The sequence below is a fragment of the Miscanthus floridulus genome, chromosome 12 (genome assembly GCF_019320115.1).
Source record: "Miscanthus floridulus cultivar M001 chromosome 12, ASM1932011v1, whole genome shotgun sequence".
Taxonomy (NCBI): domain Eukaryota; kingdom Viridiplantae; phylum Streptophyta; class Magnoliopsida; order Poales; family Poaceae; genus Miscanthus; species Miscanthus floridulus.
The window spans coordinates 82,712,277-82,731,399 of NC_089591.1; the positions used below are offsets into that span (position 1 = coordinate 82,712,277).

General features: G+C 45.4%; 2 pseudogenes; both read left to right on the plus strand.

Moving 5' to 3' along the window:
• On the plus strand, positions 1–1,462 carry LOC136496257 (uncharacterized; annotated as a pseudogene).
• A 1,191-nt stretch (positions 1,463–2,653) lies between these two features.
• On the plus strand, positions 2,654–9,792 carry LOC136496508 (ubinuclein-1-like; annotated as a pseudogene).
• Positions 9,793–19,123: the final 9,331 nt, after the last annotated feature.

A 19,123-nucleotide genomic window follows, 5' to 3' on the forward strand; every position in this document is an offset into this window, starting at 1 on the left:
ATGCCGATGCCGCCCATACCGCCACGCCTGTGCTTGTGTGCTGTGCGCTGCAGGAAGGACGCGCCCCCTTCGGACCGCTGCCGGTCGCCATCGTTGACCAGCCCACAGGAGCCGTGGGTGCGGACCCGCCTGGCCAGGTGCGGCCACGAGGAGGTGTGGTGCCAGGGGCGGCCACAAGGGAGCACCGGTGCCTTTGCGGCGAGGCCAGACGTGGCCAGGAGGGAGCACCGGCGGTGCGCGGCGAGGTCTCGACGACGGTGGCGCCGACGTCGGCGACAGGGCCCGCAATCTGGGCGGTTCTGCCTCCCGCCGAGCAGTCGAGCACGGACTGCTCCATGGCCAACAGCAGCGCGGCGTCTCAGGCCCCAGGGAACAACGTGCGGACGCACCGATGGCCAGCTCGCCTGAGACCTAGAGCACGTCGTCCTACTTGATAGTCTGGTCCTCACCCTGTGGCCTCCTCGGGCCTCGGCTGCCCTTGGCTCCTGTCGATCTCCAGTCTCCACCACTTAGCACGTACGGGTGCTAGCTAGTGAGTGCCTCGTGCTTGACAACCGGAGCGGTGGCGCGCGGGCCAAGCAAAGCGGAGGTGCGAGCCCCGGTGCTGGTCTGTGCGAACAGTGGCGCGGCACGTGTGCGCGTTGGCCCAGAGGGCGGCGGGCCGAACGATGGCACAGAGCGTGCGTCCAGCCGCGAGGAGCAGCAAGCTACGGTGGAGCACCTCGCCGGTGGCCTACACGCTTGCCTCGTGAGTCCGCGAGCTCCTGGGCAGGAGACGAGCCGCCGGGGGCATTTTGGTACTTCAAAAGAAACATGACGAGAACGTAGTCAACTGACGGATGGATGCTTTAAATGGACGGTAGTGTTATTTACGCAACAAAATTTTAACTCGATGTCAAATAAGAAAATTTATCAAATAAGAAAATTTAAAATTTTCGGTGCTAAATAAAAAGACCGATCGAGGACCATAGCCATCGCGACGGAAAGCACCGGCGATCGCACCTCCACCAACTGAATGTCCAGGTCCCTCCCGTGACCAGCAACATTGGCTGCTTCGCCGGCTGTTTCCGCCCGTATCCGACATCGTCTTCCCCCGTCGCGCACGGCATCAGCTGCATCGAACACGGCCACGGACACGGACACGGCCACGGCCACGCAGACCGTGGCCGTCGTCCCCGTCTCTGATCCGGTCGCCGTCGGCGTGGATCAAAGCACAGGGCCAGAGCCTCGGGTCTGGCAGGCACGCGCGTCGTCGTTCCGGGGACTTCCAGTGTGACGCCCTCAGCTACGTGCGTAACTTCGACGAGGGCGGCACGGACGGTGAGGGCGAGGAGGAGGCCCCACGTCGCCACCGCCCGAGTCCCCGTCGGGGATGGCCACCAGCGGCAATGGCAAGGCAGTGGAGCTGCGCGAAACAGGCCGCCTGAGATGTGAAGTTTTCAATCCCATAGAGATACGCTAATCAGCGTTTGCTTTTGTTTCATTTGTTTACGTTGTTGTAATGCACTGTACTTTGTAACATGTTCTTCGAGTGGAGATGGGTATAGCTAGCAGCAATGCCTTTTGTTTCCTTCACCAACAATAAACGAAGTACATGGAAGGCAAATACTAAATCCGTTCTAAATTATAATTCATTTGATCTTTTTTTACCCTAAATTTTGACCACTCGTCTTATTAAAAAATTTATGCAAAATATTACTTCTTTGATTGTGGCTTGCTTTATTAACAAAAGTTCTTTAATAACAACTTAAATTTGACTATACTTGCACAATTTTTTTAAATAAGACGAGTAATCAAACCTGGGGCAAAAAAGTCAAATGAATTATAATTTAGAACGGAGGGAGTAGACAATAGGCATGTGGGCCTGTTCGGCTAGTATTAAAGCCGGCTGATAAGTTGACTGAAACTGTTTTGTTATGAGAGAAAAATAATGTAGATTCTAATTGATAAGCTGGCTGATAAGTTCAAGCGAACATGCCCAGTTTAGGATCAAAATTTGATATCATAAAGATTTGTCAAGTAAATTTTAGGCAAAAAGATTTACTATAGATTTGGTAAGTCAAATGTGAAACCATGATTTGTGATCATTGGCTTGGCATTTTTTTAGAATTACACAGTACAATATCGACACCCACAACACTCACGTACACTCACCTCTATGAATACACGTACATAAACCCTACCTCTACGAGCACATCTGAAGGACTGAGGTGACAGATTTCGAGATTCACAAAGTCATCACAAGCATCTCGCTATCGAGGGGGACGTTGTTTACCACTAAAAGTATAGTGTCGTTAAATCCTAAAATAAATTTAGAAAAATGCGAGAACACGTGTCAAGTCGAGGACTTAAATCTAGGTGGGCATATTCTACCATAAGAAATCCATCCAACTAATCTATAATCAGTTCGTCTTGACATTTTTTTTTAAAGCGAACCAAACAGGTCCAATACTCCAATATAATCTAAAATTTCTTATTTACATGTTCCATTAATTTTCTTCCATTTTTTCACCAACCCTGCACCTTGCTTTTGGCGTGGGCCAGTCACGGACTCGCGGCCCATGGGCGAGGGGTCCGCGCGACCATCCGCGCGGTAACGCTTTTGTATTCCCAAGGCCCAAGCCCAAGAACAAGCAACCACCGGTCCCACAGGTCCACGCGCGCCCGTTCCGATTCCGAAGGCAAGGACGTGTACGCGGCGGCGAGACGAGGAGCCAACCCAACGGCGACGAGAAATCCACGGCGGCTAGTTCACCCCATCCGGCGCGCGCGACTCCCTCCGCCTCGACCAAAACCGAGGGCGTTTTCGTGCCCCCCTTCTCCAAACTCCGGAGTCCGGAGCCCACCTCCTCCTCCACTCCCCACTCACCTGTACCACACCCCACCCCCGCTCCCCAAAACCCTAGGTCCTTCGATCTAATGCCGTGACCTCTCGAATTCCCAATTCCCGCAGCCTCGCCTATGGAAGACCCCGTGGCGGCCCCCTCCTCGTCCTCCACCGCCCCTGCCGCTGCCGCAGCGGCTAGGGTTCCGGCGGCGGTGGCGGCGGCAGCCCCTGCCGTTACCTCTGCGCCGCCCGCTCTCGCTCCGCCGCAGCCACCTGCCACCGCCGCGGCCGCGGTCCCTGAAGCCGCGGCGGCGTGCCGGAGGCAGCTGTTCACGGTGGAGCTGCAGCCAGGGGAGACTACCATCGTGTCGTGGAAGAAGCTTCTCAAGGAGGCCGGGCACACCGCCGTGGCACCGCCAGTGAAGGCGGAGCCAGCGTTCGCTGCACATGCGGGCCCATCTGGTGCGGTAAGCAGTCATTTTGCGATTGTTGCGTGTTGGTTGGTTACCTGCTGCATCGCCATCGCTGTAATTTGTGCGCTACCTAGCTATTAGCTTTTTGAGTAGATGAAAATAGAAGGATTCTCTTCTGGAGACTGAAGGTAGGATCCACGTGAGGGCAGTTTTGGTAGGTAGCAACATGTCCATCCTCATAAAAACATACCTTTAGGGAACCTGTTTGTAGTGATGACGATGACAACATCGATGTTCTTAATTATTATATGAACACAGTGTGGTTGTATTCTGTTCGGGTTGAGCTATGTATATTTTTTTATGTTATTAGGTGCTTGTGCTGTATCTTCCAGAGATGTTCTGCAGTGAGTATTAGTTCTTCTCTCTTGTAACCTGCCAAAACCTTGAAAGCCTATATGCCCAAATCAATGAAATCTCATCCTGGTGGATTGTTGTACATGTTCATGCCAAAACCTTGTCATTCTTCAACATGATGCTCTTAGCATTCAGTATTTCAGTGTGAAAAGTATGTTAAAATTTTGGAATCCACTTAATTGCTTGACATTCAAGAAATGCTGTATTTAACATCTACTAGTTTGTTTTATCATTTGAATCAGGCACATCCTGCAGAAAATGACCCAAAGGATCCAACGCAGCCAAATCGGTTCAACGCAGTCATTGAAAAAATTGAGCGTCTTTACATGGTATACTAAACACCATGTTGCATTTGATCCCATGTTCACCATGCATGATGTTTTGACTCCATGTACAAATTGCCAGGGAAAACATAGCAGCGATGAAGAGGATCTTAATGATGTGCCAGATGATGATCAGTATGACACTGAGGATTCTTTCATTGATGACGCCGAATTGGTTAGTTATATTCAAACTTTTGTTTCTTTTGTCTACATGAGTTTGGTTTGTTGCTTCTGGATCTTTTTCTGGTCTCAGCTTTATGCTTATTAAATCGGACGCGTTAAACTGACTTGATTTTGTATGTGATATAGTTATTATGTAGGTTACATCAAATAGTATTAATATTTACCCTATGTTTTACTTTGGTTCAACCTTTCTGAACTCTTGCTTATCGGTGTGGGAATTCTATTCTGATATGGCATTGCCACTTGAGCTGTAATAGAATATATGATAGTATATCTCACAACCTGAGCTATATGTCTGGGAAAGGTTCTTCTAAAGATTTCTACCATGTGAACTACCTGATGCCTATGCAATTACTCAATTTAGACCGAAATTGTAGTGTAGTTTACTAGTTTAGTCATCTTGTGTATGAGTATATTTATAAACAACATCTGATTGTCATGAGCTATGCTAAAATCTATCAATTGAGAATGAATTTTCTTTTCTTACTACTGATTTATTTAATGTCTGCCTCTTTGCAGGATGAATATTTTGAAGTCGATAATTTGAAAACTAAGCACGATGGGTATTTTGTGAACAAGGGAAAGTTGGAACAGATGTAAGGTTCCCAAAATAGTTAACTTTGGAGTCAATAGGGATGCAGGCAGTGAAATTTGTGCTCCATACTCTTCTGCTAACGCCTGTTAATTCCTTTCTGGGCAGCACAATTGATATTTGTTTTTAGCTATTAAATGTACATGCTGTGCCAGCTGACATAAAAAATGTCATGGGCACGTGTGAATAAGCTCATAACATTGAAAACAAAATGAGAGTAACAAATCGTTGCTTGTGCTTATGTTAGGATTGGTCATTTACATCAATTTATTCAAAGCAAAGGATCAACATAGCATAATTACATGCTTTGCTTGCACACCCACACCTGCATTGCTATATTCATGTCAGCACTGATGAAATGATATACATCAATGTGATCCTATTTTGCAGTGAACCTGGCACATCAGCAAATGTCGCTCCAAAGAAAAGGAGAAGAAAGGATGCATCAAGTACTTATCTGGAGACTAATCACCTTGCTCCAGTTGATTATTTCGATATTGGTGATGTACCTGGAAAATCCTCTGCAAGAGGATACTGTGCAGGCGGGAAAACAATTAGCTAGTAGCAACATAGGTTCTTATGGTCAATACTACAAGGACAATAGAGTGGTGAAGAACAAAACCAGTGGCCCTGGAGGAGCCCCTAAAAGAAAATCTTCTGAATTCTCGGGTGGTGATGCTGCAGCACGCGCTAAGATTATTAAGGATGTCTCACATGCTCCTTTGGAGCTAAGAGACTTTGAAAAGCATAAAGCTGCAGCACTACCTGTTGACTATGCTCATAAGTCAAAAACCAGTGAGACATTTGATTATGCTTATCCAGCTTACAGGGATAAAGGCACTTCAGCGCAACTTGATTTCCAACAAAGAAAGGTAAGCGGAGAAAATCAAGATCCATCAAATAGAATCTATCGCAAAGAGAAACATGGAACAGGCGAATATCCTGGCATGGCTATGGCTAGTGCTGTCTATTCTACACAAACAATGGTAAGAGTTTCATTCTTATATTCTGTTTGTGGCACAAGAGAAAGTTGTCAACCTACTTCAACATGGTCTGTTGTTTTCAGCACCCAGTTGTTGGTAGGGAGGGTTCAGGTACTAAACCCAAAGGCACCAGGCTTGAGCGAGCTATTCGCGATCTCCAGAAGATTGTTGCAGAATGTGAGTGTTGTACCATATACCCCTGCTGTGCTAGAGTCTTTCTGTGGACAAAGTAGTGCTGGAAGTAGTTTTAAATGCTTGAAATTCTGCTTGCAGACAGACCACCTACAATTGATATTAATGAGGTAGATCCAAATGGCCAGGCAGCAGTTAAAAGACGGTTGCCTCCTGAAGTAAAGCAAAAGCTTGCCAAGGTTGCAAGGTTATCGGTATGTAGCACACTAGCACCACAGCCAAATTTACTTCAGATTCAAGTGCGGATACTACTCTGTCTGAACTTTTAAAATTTTGTTTGCAGCCAGATATGCATGCATTGGCTTATGCAATTTTGTTTTTTTCTTCTTCTAAAGTTCTAGCATACATGATTTATTTGAATGCGTCTGTTCTCTAAAATCTTCTGGCACTGATGTTAATTGCAGTATCCAGTTAATGTGATTTTCTTTCATTTGTACTAATCACTAGTATTTTGATTTCTTAATCAAAGGCACGCCATGCATAATCCTTTCTAGTACTTTGTGTATACTTTACCTATCCATAATACTGTTGTGTGGTGTAGGCAAATCAGGGAAAGATCCAAGAACATGAGCTAATGAATCGCCTAATGGGCATAGTTGGACACCTTGTTCAGCGCAGGACACTGAAGGTTAGTGATGGAAGTTAATTAGCTTATCTTGCACATGTATTGTTATTGTAGAGCACTGGTTGGTTTTGGCCTATGTTCATCTTAATCTATGCTAGCAAAAATTACAATATAGAGTTGTGTGAGAAAACCATTTTTCTTATCTACACTAGCAGTATCGTTTAGAAACGGATCACTTCCACTTGTTGCATACATATTACTGGTTCAGTTAGAAGACTGAGTGGTTGCATTTTCAAATGTCATATTAGGGTAGTGCGGCAAGTTAAGTTATGGCAAAATTTCCAGTTTGTTATTTTTCATCAAATATGAATAGAGTATAATGAAAAAAAATATATTTTTTGAGCATGCCAACTCAGGTCCTTATCTCTTTATCTGTAATACTTCCTTTATGTTGCAAAGTAATGGCAATCGTAGAAAAGCTATCATCATTTGGCTATTGAAAGTAGTCAAATAGCACTGCCAATGCTGATCTATGAGGTCAATATAAGACAATGTGCAACAAGAAGACCAACTGAGCAACAGATATAATGCTTTGGTATTTGATGTGGTGTAAAAAAGAAATCTGCTCTGTTTAAAAAGGCGATTCCTAGATCCGCCTAGGCGTGGTGCCGTGGCACTAGAGGGAGCTCCACCTTGCCTGACACCTTGGCGTTTTTAAAGTTTTTTTTTTCACGTAGAGGTGTTTTGAGCTTGATATATGTGTGAAAATGGGGCAAATTAGAGATGCAGAAAGGTGGACTACTGTCATATTACTCATGGATGCATGATAACATCATTTTTTTTACTCTCATCTGCTAAATTTTCTTTATTTAGCATGGCATTAACCTACCTGGCCATAGAATGTACAGACGCCTAGTATTGCCTAGGCGGAGCCTGACTGCCTTCCTAGCGCCTTGTGCTTTTTGGAACACTCTAATGCTGCTACCGAGAATATTTTGTTGTCGGTTAGACCATTATGTTATGGTTTCTAAGGATGTTTATGTTATAGTATATTGATCCTGTGCGATGACCATTCACTCAAACTACATGTTCACGACAATTATTATAACTTTGAGTATGTTTGCTTCCATTTCTAATAAATGCTATTTTAAACAGAGAAACATGAAAGAAATGGTAGAATCAGGTATATCTGCTAAACTGGAGAAGGCTGACAGGTTTCAGCGTGTAAAATTGGAGATCAATGAAATGATCAAAGCACGTATGGCTGCAAAGTCCAAGGTAAAGATATAATTGGTTATATGTGTGAGACTTCCTTCTAGTCTATTGAGATATGAACTCTTATTAATCATATATTTTTCTTATATATTGTGGCTAATGATAGATGTTCTGTTGTCAACATGCCACCAGGTCAATGAACAACAGGATGGTTCAGCTGATGATTTTCAGGTTGCTAATGATGACAGAAGAGCTTTAAAAACAAAGTATGCAATGGATACTGCATTGGAGGACATTTTGTGTGATCTGTATGATCTGTATGTTGAGGTATAAACCTATAAAAGTTTTTGTTCTTTTTGGAGCCTGAAAAGGCTTTAGCATGACGGGAATATTATTTAGACTTTGTTAGCTTTATCATTTGCATAGTGAAGGTACAGTTACATATGGGTATATCTGATCCTTGTTTACTCTATCATTATTATTCTTTATTAGTGAAACATGTAGATGAGTTTGTATAGAACGAAAGTGGCTTGAATGAAATCCTATCTGAATCCTTGTCAGGGTATGGATGAAGACAAGGGCCCTCAAAGCAGGAAGTTATACGTAGAGGTATTGCTCCTGAAGCCTCACCTCGTTTCTCATTTTGGTTTCCTTTAAAAAGATTCTTTGGAATAAGAGTACTGATTTGGTAGGGATCCCGCCTCTTGAAAAACAGTTTTTTGTTTCAGTTTCTTCTCCTAAGAGATGTCTGTCTGTTGTGTTTCTGTTTCTAGGGAAATTGTTTGGCAAACAAGGGCTTCTTTATTTTGTTTTGGGTTCTTGAAGTGAGAAACCGTATTTTTTTGTGTGTTTTCTGCCTTGCAATTGGATAAAGAGAAACGGTTTGGCTGGTTTCTGTTTTGAAACACCTGGTTTTGGATGGGTTGGCAGGGTTTCTATGGTTTCTGCCAAGAAACTGAAACCAGAAACACGGCCAAGCCGGCCCTGAGTTTTTCCCTTTGACTTGTTGACTGCATCGACTTGATCATGATTAAAATGTCATTTTATTTACACCAGCTTGCAGAGTTATGGCCTCAAGGTTACATGGATAATGTTGGAATCAAAGATGCCATTTATAGATCAAAGGAGCGAAAAAGATTATTGTACAGCCAGCAAAAGGTCATCATTATAAATATTCCTCTTTTCCCATTCTTTGTTAATTGTATGAGTTAAAAGTTGAAACAGTAACAGATGCGGCATTAGAGTGTATAGGTTAACTTTATATTTTGTATCATTCTGTCGCTCATTTTTCCCCCTAATAATTAATCTAGGTTCACAGTGAAGAGAGAATGAAGAGGAAGAGGATGGCGGCAGCAGCAAAGCTGCAAGATGGCTTCCCCGTTGTAATGCAAAGTGGAGTTGTCCCACAAGTTGCACAACCACCCATAACAAATTCCATCACATACCATGCGGCTGATTATGGACAGAACCAGGGGTCGAAATTTTTTGAAAGGGCTCGTGAAACGAGCTCCAGTGCAATTCCTGATGATGGCAACAGAAATGCTGGCGAGATGAAGAAGAAGAAAAGAAAACATGAATATGATCTTGTAGATACAGAAGCTAACCTACCAAAGGCTCCCTTGCAGCAAGGGAGCGGGAAGCAAAAGCCTTCTAAGCCTGCTGACGAGGCCAGTGCTGGTAGCCTGCCCTCCACGGCGACAACTCAAACTGTGCTTGGTCTACCAACAGTGCTTGGTCATAACCAACAACCTAGCTGATTATTTCGGTAGTGTTGGACATTTGGTTCTCCTTATAGGCTCTTTTCAGCTGCTGTAAGAAATTTGGGCCTTTCCATGTGTTCAGCATCGATTGTCGAGACTAACATGTTTCCGAGTCGAGAGGATATTTGATCATTTGTAATTTTCTAGCATTGCATGGTTCCTTTGCCCAGATTATCTGTGCAGCGCTGATAGATATGATCGGATGCAGATTTGCACCCGTCCAAATATCAGTTGTAATTATGAATCGTTTCTATTGCTGGTAGGCGAGACATGTATTCATATCGTTTGATGTAAAATCTCATTCAGCGATCTGCAGATTTTCTTTTACGTTTGTTCAAGTAGGTTGAAGACGTCCAAGCGTCGAGAGAAAATATATTGCCTCTGTAAACATCCGCATCGTCCAGGATAGCAACCAATATCCTGGACAATCGATTCAGTGCATGCTTGGATTGTACTTCCTCCGTTCTGAATTAAAGACATTTTGACTTTTTTTTTTTTCAGATACATTGCTTTCACTATGTAACAAAAATTATGAATCTAGAAAAACTAAGACGTCTTATAGTTTGGAACGGATTGAGTAGTAGGAATTACCTAGGAAAATGCTTCTATTTCTTTAATTTTTTTGGCAGGGTAAGAAATTTTTTGAATTACCTAGGAAAATGCTTCTATTTCTTTAATTTTTTTTGGCAGGGTAAGAAATTTTTTTGGCCCGAGCTACAGGCAGTTAAGTATATAGTTTGGACGGGAAATCGTTGAAAATTACGTTGCAGAACAACCCCTTTCTTTTTTACTTTCACAATGGAAAGCATGTGAGATTCAAAAAAAAAAAAAAAAAGAGAAAGAAAGAAAGCATGTGCGGAAGGGTGACATAGTGACGACAACTGATTGACACGAAAGAGCCCGAAGATGACACATGAACCACTTGAATCATTATTTGGACCTATACATTTTTGACAGAAGATCAAAATAAATCGCGAGCCATCTTAAGTTGCTTCTGCCTTCTAAACATCCATCATGTTCTTCCATGCCGCACAGGAAGCTTGTGTTTCGTTGTTGGATGCTTGACGTTTAACCCACAATATATGGTTCCCTGGTCATGACACTCTTTTTTTTGGATTTGTCTATACAATACTCAGGTGTTTTGGGCTCTCCCAACACTCTGAATTTTTTCTTCGTATCTTCTTCTTTCTCCCAACGCCCTGCCGTGGTAGGGTCTCGTCGGAGCTCCACGGCCGCGACGGTCTCCTCCCTCCCCCCTCCTCCCTCTCCATGCCGCCATGTCCATGGGTGCCCTCGCCCTGACTTGACCCGGCCACCTCCTTTGCCGCCAGAACCCTAACGCCGCCCCCTATCGTCCTCACCGCCTAGCCACCCTACCTTCCCTGAGCCCCTTCTAAGCCCGTCGGAGTTGGAGAAGAAGAGAGAAAGAGACCAGAGATGGAGAAGAGAAAATTCGAGTGTTGGATTTTTCCAAATCACTTGAGTGATGTTTAGCTTTAGCCTGTTTGGTTTGGGGTGACTAAACTTTAATCACTTTTAGTCCCTAAAATATACCAAACGTAGTGATACTAAAGTGGTTTAGTCACCTTTTAGGGCCTGCTTGGTTCACCACTCCTAAAGTTCTACTAAACTTTAGTCACTTTAGCTACTAAACCACCAAACAAACTGACTAAAAAGGGACTAAAGTAGTTTAGTCACATTGCTAAAGTGGACTAGAGTGCCTAGTGGACAAGGGCCGCCTCTCATTATTGTCGGTCCCCCATCTTGATTTGTGCATTTATTAGGGATAGTTTGGTCTTTGTTGAACAATTTTAATGGCCTTTAGTCACTTTTAGTCACTAGAACCAAACAGGAGTGACTAAAGTTTAGTCATTGATTTTAGTAACTAAATTTTAGTCATGGAAAACTAAACGGGGCCTAGTCAGTCAAATGACTAAACTGTAGCCCAATAAGGCCAGTCTCAATGCAAGGTTTCATGGCTCGGTTTCCAAACTGCCACGTTAATTTTATAGCTTTGAAATGAATAATGAAACTGGTTTTCTCAATGCACAATTTTATTTCACTATTTCATAGGCTACCAGGAGCATTTAATTCCTACATGTTGTTGTGATCAAAATGTGCCATATGATCTGTGTAGCCATTTAGTGATCGCAGTGCTGCATGCTTAAAGATCTCAGAGACAAAACATCGAGCGCGCTCGCGCACACACAACAGAGGAAGCAAGCAAATGTTCTATATACCGCATAAAGATGCATTCCTTCTTGCAAGATTATCAAATGGATCCAGACATCCAGTAGAGCCGTAGAGGTCAGCATGAGATAGCCGGCAACAGCCGCTTGAGTGCCTTCCCCAAACGCTCCGCACCGCCGGTGGCGGCCCACCTGGGGGTGAGCGGATCGCAGGGGCTGCCGAGAAGAACGACTCCCCTCTCGACGCCGCCGTCCGCGTTGCCGGCGATGAGCACGGCGATGGCTCCCGCGGTGCGCCACCGTGACGTGGCTGCGCATGTCCACTCCATGCCTCTCGCGTGGTACGGCGGCAGACGCGGTGCCCCTCGTCCGCAGGACAGGCGCGCGAGCAGGAGCCATCGGGCCAGAGCAGCACAGCACTGGCGAGAAAGCTGGAGGCGGGGATGGCGCACGGGAGGCGTTTGCTCGTAAATTTGCAGGCTGTTTTTCTCTCACCTCAGATCAAATCAGCCAGCGTGATTATTTACGACCTTCCGAACAGGCCGCAAAACTCGGAAACTGCCCTTTAATCGTTTCACCCCTAAGAAACGTTTCCTGTCTCTCTCCTCTTCTATACGTGCAAAGATTCCATTTTTCTAATGTGTCATCTTATTTAATTTAATGTATATAAACTCTCGTTACATCTCCATGGAGACAGGTCTAGACTCTTTTTTTTTCATTCTAGATGTTAATAAAACCTTTCTGCTGATCGTACCTTCACAGCTAGTCCCTGAGCGTCTTGTATCCGTTGTGCAACATTGTCTTGAGCTTGTCCGAGCAGGTGCGAACAAAGCTAGGTAGTCAAACACATGGTCCGACCACCATGATGAGTTGCCGAGCAGTTATGAGCAGTTGCCGAGCAGCGTGAACCGTCGTCGAGCAGCGTGAGCCATCACCGAGCAGTGTGAACCGTTGCCGAGCAGCATAACCCAAGTACGGCTTGCCACAAGGGTGTAAGGAGCTTAAGTTTAGAATCAAAAAATTTCTTCGCAGTGGACCAAGTGTACCCACTTAGTCCGACCACGAGAAAGGGAGATAGTCTTATGTAACTTCAAGAGGCGCGAAGTCTTTCAGATTAAAGCAAACACACTCATCGCAAGGTGAAGTGTGCCCACTTAGTCCCCGAGCCTGACAGTAGATGATGTAGTCATGTGGTGCTAGGGTCCAAAGTAGAAGAATAGTAAAAGACCAGCCGAACAGGCAGCCAGTCCCCGGGCGTAGCCCCTTAGTGAGAAAAAAGCACATTCACCGCAAGGTGAAGTGTGCCCACTTAGTCCCCGAGCTTGACAGTAGATAACGTAGTCATGTGGTGCCAGGGTCAGAACACAGCAGTCAATTGAAGAAAAAACCCCAATGCGATGAGGAACCGAGACGTAATACTGACGCAGTCCCCGAGACACTTTAGGAGATCTTGGAGAAGTTAAATCGCAGAGAAAATACCAGAGTAATGGCTGTACAGTAGTGGTTACTGAGCCTCAATAAATGATGGCGAAGTCGGTGAATTTTCGACGAGTAATAACCAATTGCGGCGATAAATGGGCGATACGAGCTACGGTTGCGCGAAGGCCTAGGTATCGGCCCATTAAACCACTTTGGAGAATTCGGAGAGGCGCAAATCGTGGGAACGATTTCCCAAAAACCCTCGAACGCAAAATAGTAGAGGGAGTGCTTTATAACTGCGCCGCCGCGTCCCACGCTCCCACCTTTGCCACTTTGCCGTTTCATCTTCCTCCTCAGCTCTTGTTCTTCCCGATTCACATCCATACGCGCATCCGCCACCAATCTCGAACCAGATCTGAGAAATGGTGTCGAAGAAGGGAGCTATGAAGCCGAAGAAGGTGGCCGCCGGAGTCAGCCACGACGAGGAATGGGTGCCGTCGAAGATGGGGGAGGTGGAGCTCAATAGGATGGTGGCGGCGGGCGTTCTTCCAGACTGCATCACCGCTGGATGGCGGCCAGCCAGCGGTGAGCCCTTCCCGATGCCTAACACTGATGAAGCTGTAGTGTTTGAGGATTATTTCTGGCATGGGTTGGGGTTCTCTGTTCATCCTTTCCTGCGGGATCTGCTGGAGTTCTAGACGATTAGTTTGTGCAATCTCCACCCAAACACCATATTGCACATCTCGGTCTTTATCCATTTCTGTGAGACGTATCTAGGGGTTCTGCCGCACTTCAACCTCTTCAGACACCTGTTCTGGTTGAAGAAGAAGGGCGGCGGTGGTTCCAAGGTGGTCGGCGACATATATCTGTAGCTTGGGATGAGATGGCCAACGAGTATATTAATATACCGCTGAACACTTCTCTGAAAGGGTGGAGCTCCAGGTGGTTCTACATGAAGCAGAGCCACCCTACAATCCACTGCGACGTCCACCACATCTCAGAGAGCCAGAAGAGTTGGTTGGAGAAACTGAACAACGCTAACATGGAGCAGGTGAGGGAGCTCCTTGACTTGATTAAAGGCGTGGAGATTAACGGCGAACTGGTGGCGGTAAGCTTCATAGTGCGCCGCTTCTAGCCTTGCAAGGAGAGAGCCCACCCGAGTGTCGATGTTTTACCACCGATAGCCTGCCACGGGGGTCTCCGGGGTAGTATTGTTCGGGCTTCAGCGTATGCAGAACTTGATGGTGAACGCAAGAGACAAACGACTTATCCTAGTTCGGACCCTCGATCGTTGATCGAGTAACAGCCCTACGTCCAGCCAGCGTTAGCCTCTACGTTGAATTGATTATGAAGTGTTGTACAATTATTGTTCTGTTGTTTTTTTCCCTAGGAGCCCTGCCCTCCTTTATATAGTTAGGAGGCCAGAGTCCTAGTCGGTTTACAATGAGAGTTCCTAGTAGGATTACTGAATACTACTACTACTAAGATTACATGGGAAGAATCCTAGTTAGACTAGATCTTCTCTCTCCCTTGTGGGGTATCCTGTGGATCCCGCATCGACAAGCCCCCGAGCACTTCATGGTTGAGCTCTGAAAGTCTCGTTTTGCTCCTTCAGGTCTTTGTTGAGTAGGAACAAACATCATCCGAGTGCTTTCTAGAGTGAAACCTTGTAGTGCTTCCTGGGATCTTCGAGTGGTGAGTGCTTTTTTGAAGAAAAAGTACATCCATCTGGTTGTAGCCCTCGAGCCTCTTGCTATTTGGAACAAGGAGCTGGAGGATCTTGTCTTGAAGTTGCTCTGATTGTTTGTTGAAGTTTTATCAAAAAGAACTCGAATATGACTCGTCCCGGGTTCTTTTTGTCGTAATGTCTTGAAGTGGTCTGCGTTGAGAAAGTCTTTTGGTGACGTGCGCTTTTTCGAAGAAAAAGGGCACTCACTGAGTGTAGCCTCCGAGCCTCTTGCTATTTGGAACAAAAAGTTGGAGGGTCTTGAATCTTTATGTTGTTTGAAAATTTGTGTTCTGAAGTAGTCTCCGAGACTTGGATTATGTCATCATCCGAGTAGTTTTGCGGCATCTTTCCGAAGCAGCCCTTTAGTCTTGGATTAAACCATTATCCTTGTAGTTTCGCGGCATCCAGCCTCCGAGCTTATGTCCGGGTTCTTTTATTCGGAAAGAACTCGGTTACATGGCCTTGGCATACTCTCCGCTAGTCTTCTGTTGTCGGATGTGGTTGTGTGGAGTTGGTTGGGTGTAAATGCTGTTTGTTGATGGGTTGTACTGTGGTGGTATATCCTTCCGAATATGCTTGTCCTTGGTCACTGTTCCTTCACGCCTGAGTCCTTTTTCATTGAGTTCTATCTTTTCACTGTTTCCTTTGTCAGGTCTTTACCTTCGGTGCTCCCGGTTCATGTGCACCGCTCTTTTGGTCTATAAATACCCTCCTGTGGTGCTTGGTTTTGAATCATTGAGCATTCTGTTGTGTGGCCTGAAGTCTTTGTAGTCATGGATATGGTAGTTTGTGAAGTTGAGCAGCCCCCGGGCGTATCTTGTAGTTGTTGTGTATCTCATCGTTGCTGGAGGAAGTCTTGTGATAGGAGTTAGAGGTAGACTAATCCCGTAGTGGCATTGCATCAGGAAGTTGGTGGCGGTAGTTAGAGGAAGTCTTGTGATGTGGGCTTCATCCCTTCATCCGGCAGTTCTTGGCTGGCGCTCTTTGTCTGCCCTGCGGCTGTCCGGTGCAGATCAACACCTGATCCTGCATCACGTCGGGCTTGGGTAGACAGATGCCTGCCAGCCTCCTTTGGTCCATGCTTTCCTGCTGTGCTGCTGATTTTTGTCTTGGATGCACTGTGTTCGTCCTTTGAAGAAAACAGTGTAGCCGAGGGCGGTTTGTTCTACCTGGCAGCAAATTGGAACACGTAGTCGTTCTAGAGCCTAGCTGTGTCCGGGTTCCTCTTTGCTACCTTGCTTGTTGTAGTACCGAGTTCGTCGGGTCTTGTAAGATGTGTAATCTTGTACTTCTTGATTTCATTTGTAATAAAAAAGATTCTTGTCTTCTTAGTTGCCATGCTTTCTCCTGCTATATTGCTTATGGAATTTTCGAGTTCTTTTTATCAAGAACCAGATTCTTTTGTTCCTTCAGAAGTTACCCTCCATTTCTTCTTTGAGAATGGGTTGTTCTTGCAGTTATCTGATGGCTCCACAGTAGTGTTGGATGGATAAGTCTGAAATCTGCCCGTTGGATTGTACCATTGTGTGGATTTGTGCCCTCTGTCGTTTTAGCTGTGTCGGTAAATGGACCGTTGCGTTCTCACACAGTGTTTTAACGCGCCTGGTGGGCCATTTCTAACGCTGTAAAATTTATTTATAGACACTTCGTCCTCTTTTTCTTTACTGCCTTTCTTTTCTTGTGTATCGATCATTGAAAGTGTAGCAATTTCCGATGGTGTGCTTCCCATTAGGGTGCAATGGGCAACATATGTTTTCAATGTCATCATATCTTCTGGGTTTGGAAAACTTCTTTGATTTGTCGGCCATTGCCACGGTATTGTCTGGTCTACGTTTTCTTTCTTGATGTCTGCTATTTCGATGATTTTGCTTGTCCGGGTTGTCCTGGTTGCTTCTATCCAGGAACCTCTCTTGTGTTTTTTCTTCTGCAGTAATCATCTTTTCTACTGTTCGTCTGAACTCTTCATTGTTTCTCGAATTTTCTTTGCAGAAGTCTTGAAATTGCCACCTAGCCATGATTCCGTGAGAGAAAGCTTCAATTACTTCTCGTTCGGTGATGTCATGCACTTGAGCCCGTAGTTCGCCGAATCGTCGATAGTAATTTCTAAGACTTTTGCCTGCCTTTTACTTTAGTCCTTTCAGTTCTGCATGAGTGATTGGGTGTGTAATGATTCCTGCGAATTTTTCACAAAAAGCTCTTTGCAAGTCCTCTTAATTTCTGATAGATCCTGGATTTAATTTGTCGAACCATTGGAGGGGCATGGCTTCTAGTGCCATGGGAAAGAACAGGGTCTTGATATCGTCGTCTCCTCCGGCTAGTTCAATTGATTGTGAATATATTCTGAGCTATTGCCTTGGTTTGGTTTTGCCATCATACTTAGAGTGGTTAGACGGTTTGAACTTGTGAGGTAATAGTACCGATGCAAGCCTATTCGCGAAACAGGGGAATCTATCGTGTGTTCCGGCTTCTTTGAATTCGGATTCGGCACCTCCTTCTAACCAACTATTGTTTTGATGGGAATAATTCTACGAGGCTGTCTGGGTAGGCACCCTACTCCTAGTCTTTCTTGGTTGTTCAAATTGGTGGCCTTGATTATGTTCCTTCCTACTTTCTCCGTTATGGCTTCCACCTGGCCCAAGTCTTTCGAAAGCGGACTTCCTTTGATTTTGATCTTCTTGCCTATGGGTTGTTGATCTGGCGGGGAGTCTTGATTGGGCTCTCTCTTCATGCATTCTCGGGATCGTCGACCGGAGCAAGTCTTGGAGCTGTTCATACTTCTCACCGGGATATGAAGTTGCTCTGAGTTCTTCTAATGCTTCTCGAATCTTATCGTAAGGTGTATTTGCCGTGCGTCTTCCTTCGACTTCTCGTTGTGATTTTCTTCTATCGTATTCAGCCAACTCTGACTCATATCTGATCCAGGCTTCCCTGCGCTGCCTAGCACGGTGTTGGTGCCCTTGCTTCAACTTGTTTTTTCTTTCTCTACCTTGTTTCTGACTCTCGGTTTCTCCATCGTAGCCTTGGGCAAAGGGTGATATGTTGGATTTTGATTCATCTGATGACCTGACATCGGGTGCTTCTGGGGGATTTAATGGTGACCGAGGACGGCGAACCATGAGTACTTCCCATGCGTGAGTCGTTCTGTTATTGGTGTTAGTTTTCATACTGTCGGAGTTGCTGATGACTTTAGTAGATGCTTCGATGTCGCAGATCGAGTCTCCTTCTTGGTAAGGTAGAATAGCCGTCGTCGTTGTGTTGTCCAGTCGGGTACTGTTATCCTCAGGAATAGAGTCTGGCCAGTGAATGATGCAGTCTTGAGATGTTACAGTCAGGACGAGACCTTCCTGAGCTCCCTTCAGTGGCATTCTTAGTACTGGATCGAGGACTTCTCTGAGCTGTGCCTGATAAGATGTTGCCATGTTTAGGAGTCCAAGTGGAGGAAGATCCAACTTCTTGAAGGGATTCTGTGCGTACTCCGAGTTGTATTCTTGATAGGTCAGGGCCACGTTCTTAAGTCCTATCGGAAAAGAACTCGGTTTCCCAAAAGGACTCGGATAAGACTCCAACTCAGATGCGGAGCTCGAATTCGAGTCGGATGCGCAAAGCTGCGGAACCTGAGTTGAATCAGACACTATGAGCTACGCGAATCCTTCGGAGATTTGATCTGTCGTGGTCGTCGGAATAGAATCGTCTTCATGGTGTTTCGAATCCTCGAGGAGATGACTTTGGAGCTTGCCATTGTTGTCCGCCTCACAGATCCATGGGCCAAAGATGAAAGTTGACCCCATTGAGAAGATCATGTTGTTGAGGTCCATCGAGCTCTCGGATGTAAATTCGCCGAAAGTCCCTACCTAGCGTGCCAGCTGTCGATGTTTTACCACCGATAGCCTACCATGGGGGTCCCCGGGGCAGTATTGTTCGGGCTTCAGCGTATGCAGAAATCGATGGTGAACGCAAGAGATAAACGACTTATCCTGGTTCGGACCCTCGATCGTTGATCGAGTAACAGCCCTATGTCCAGCCAGCGTTAGCCTCTACATTGAATTGATTATGGAGTGTTGTACAATTATTGTTCTGTTGTTTTTTCCCCAGGAGCCTTGCCCTCCTTTATATAGTTAGGAGGCCAGAGTCCTAGTCGGTTTACAATGAGAGTTCCTAGTAGGATTACTGAATAGTACTATTACTAAGATTACCTGGGAAGAATCCTAGTTAGACTAGATCTTCTCTCTCCCTTGCAGGGTATCCTATGGGTCCCGCATCGACACCGAGCTTTGACTTCAAGGGTGATGACGACGGGACCTAGGAGAGGACGGAGCGAC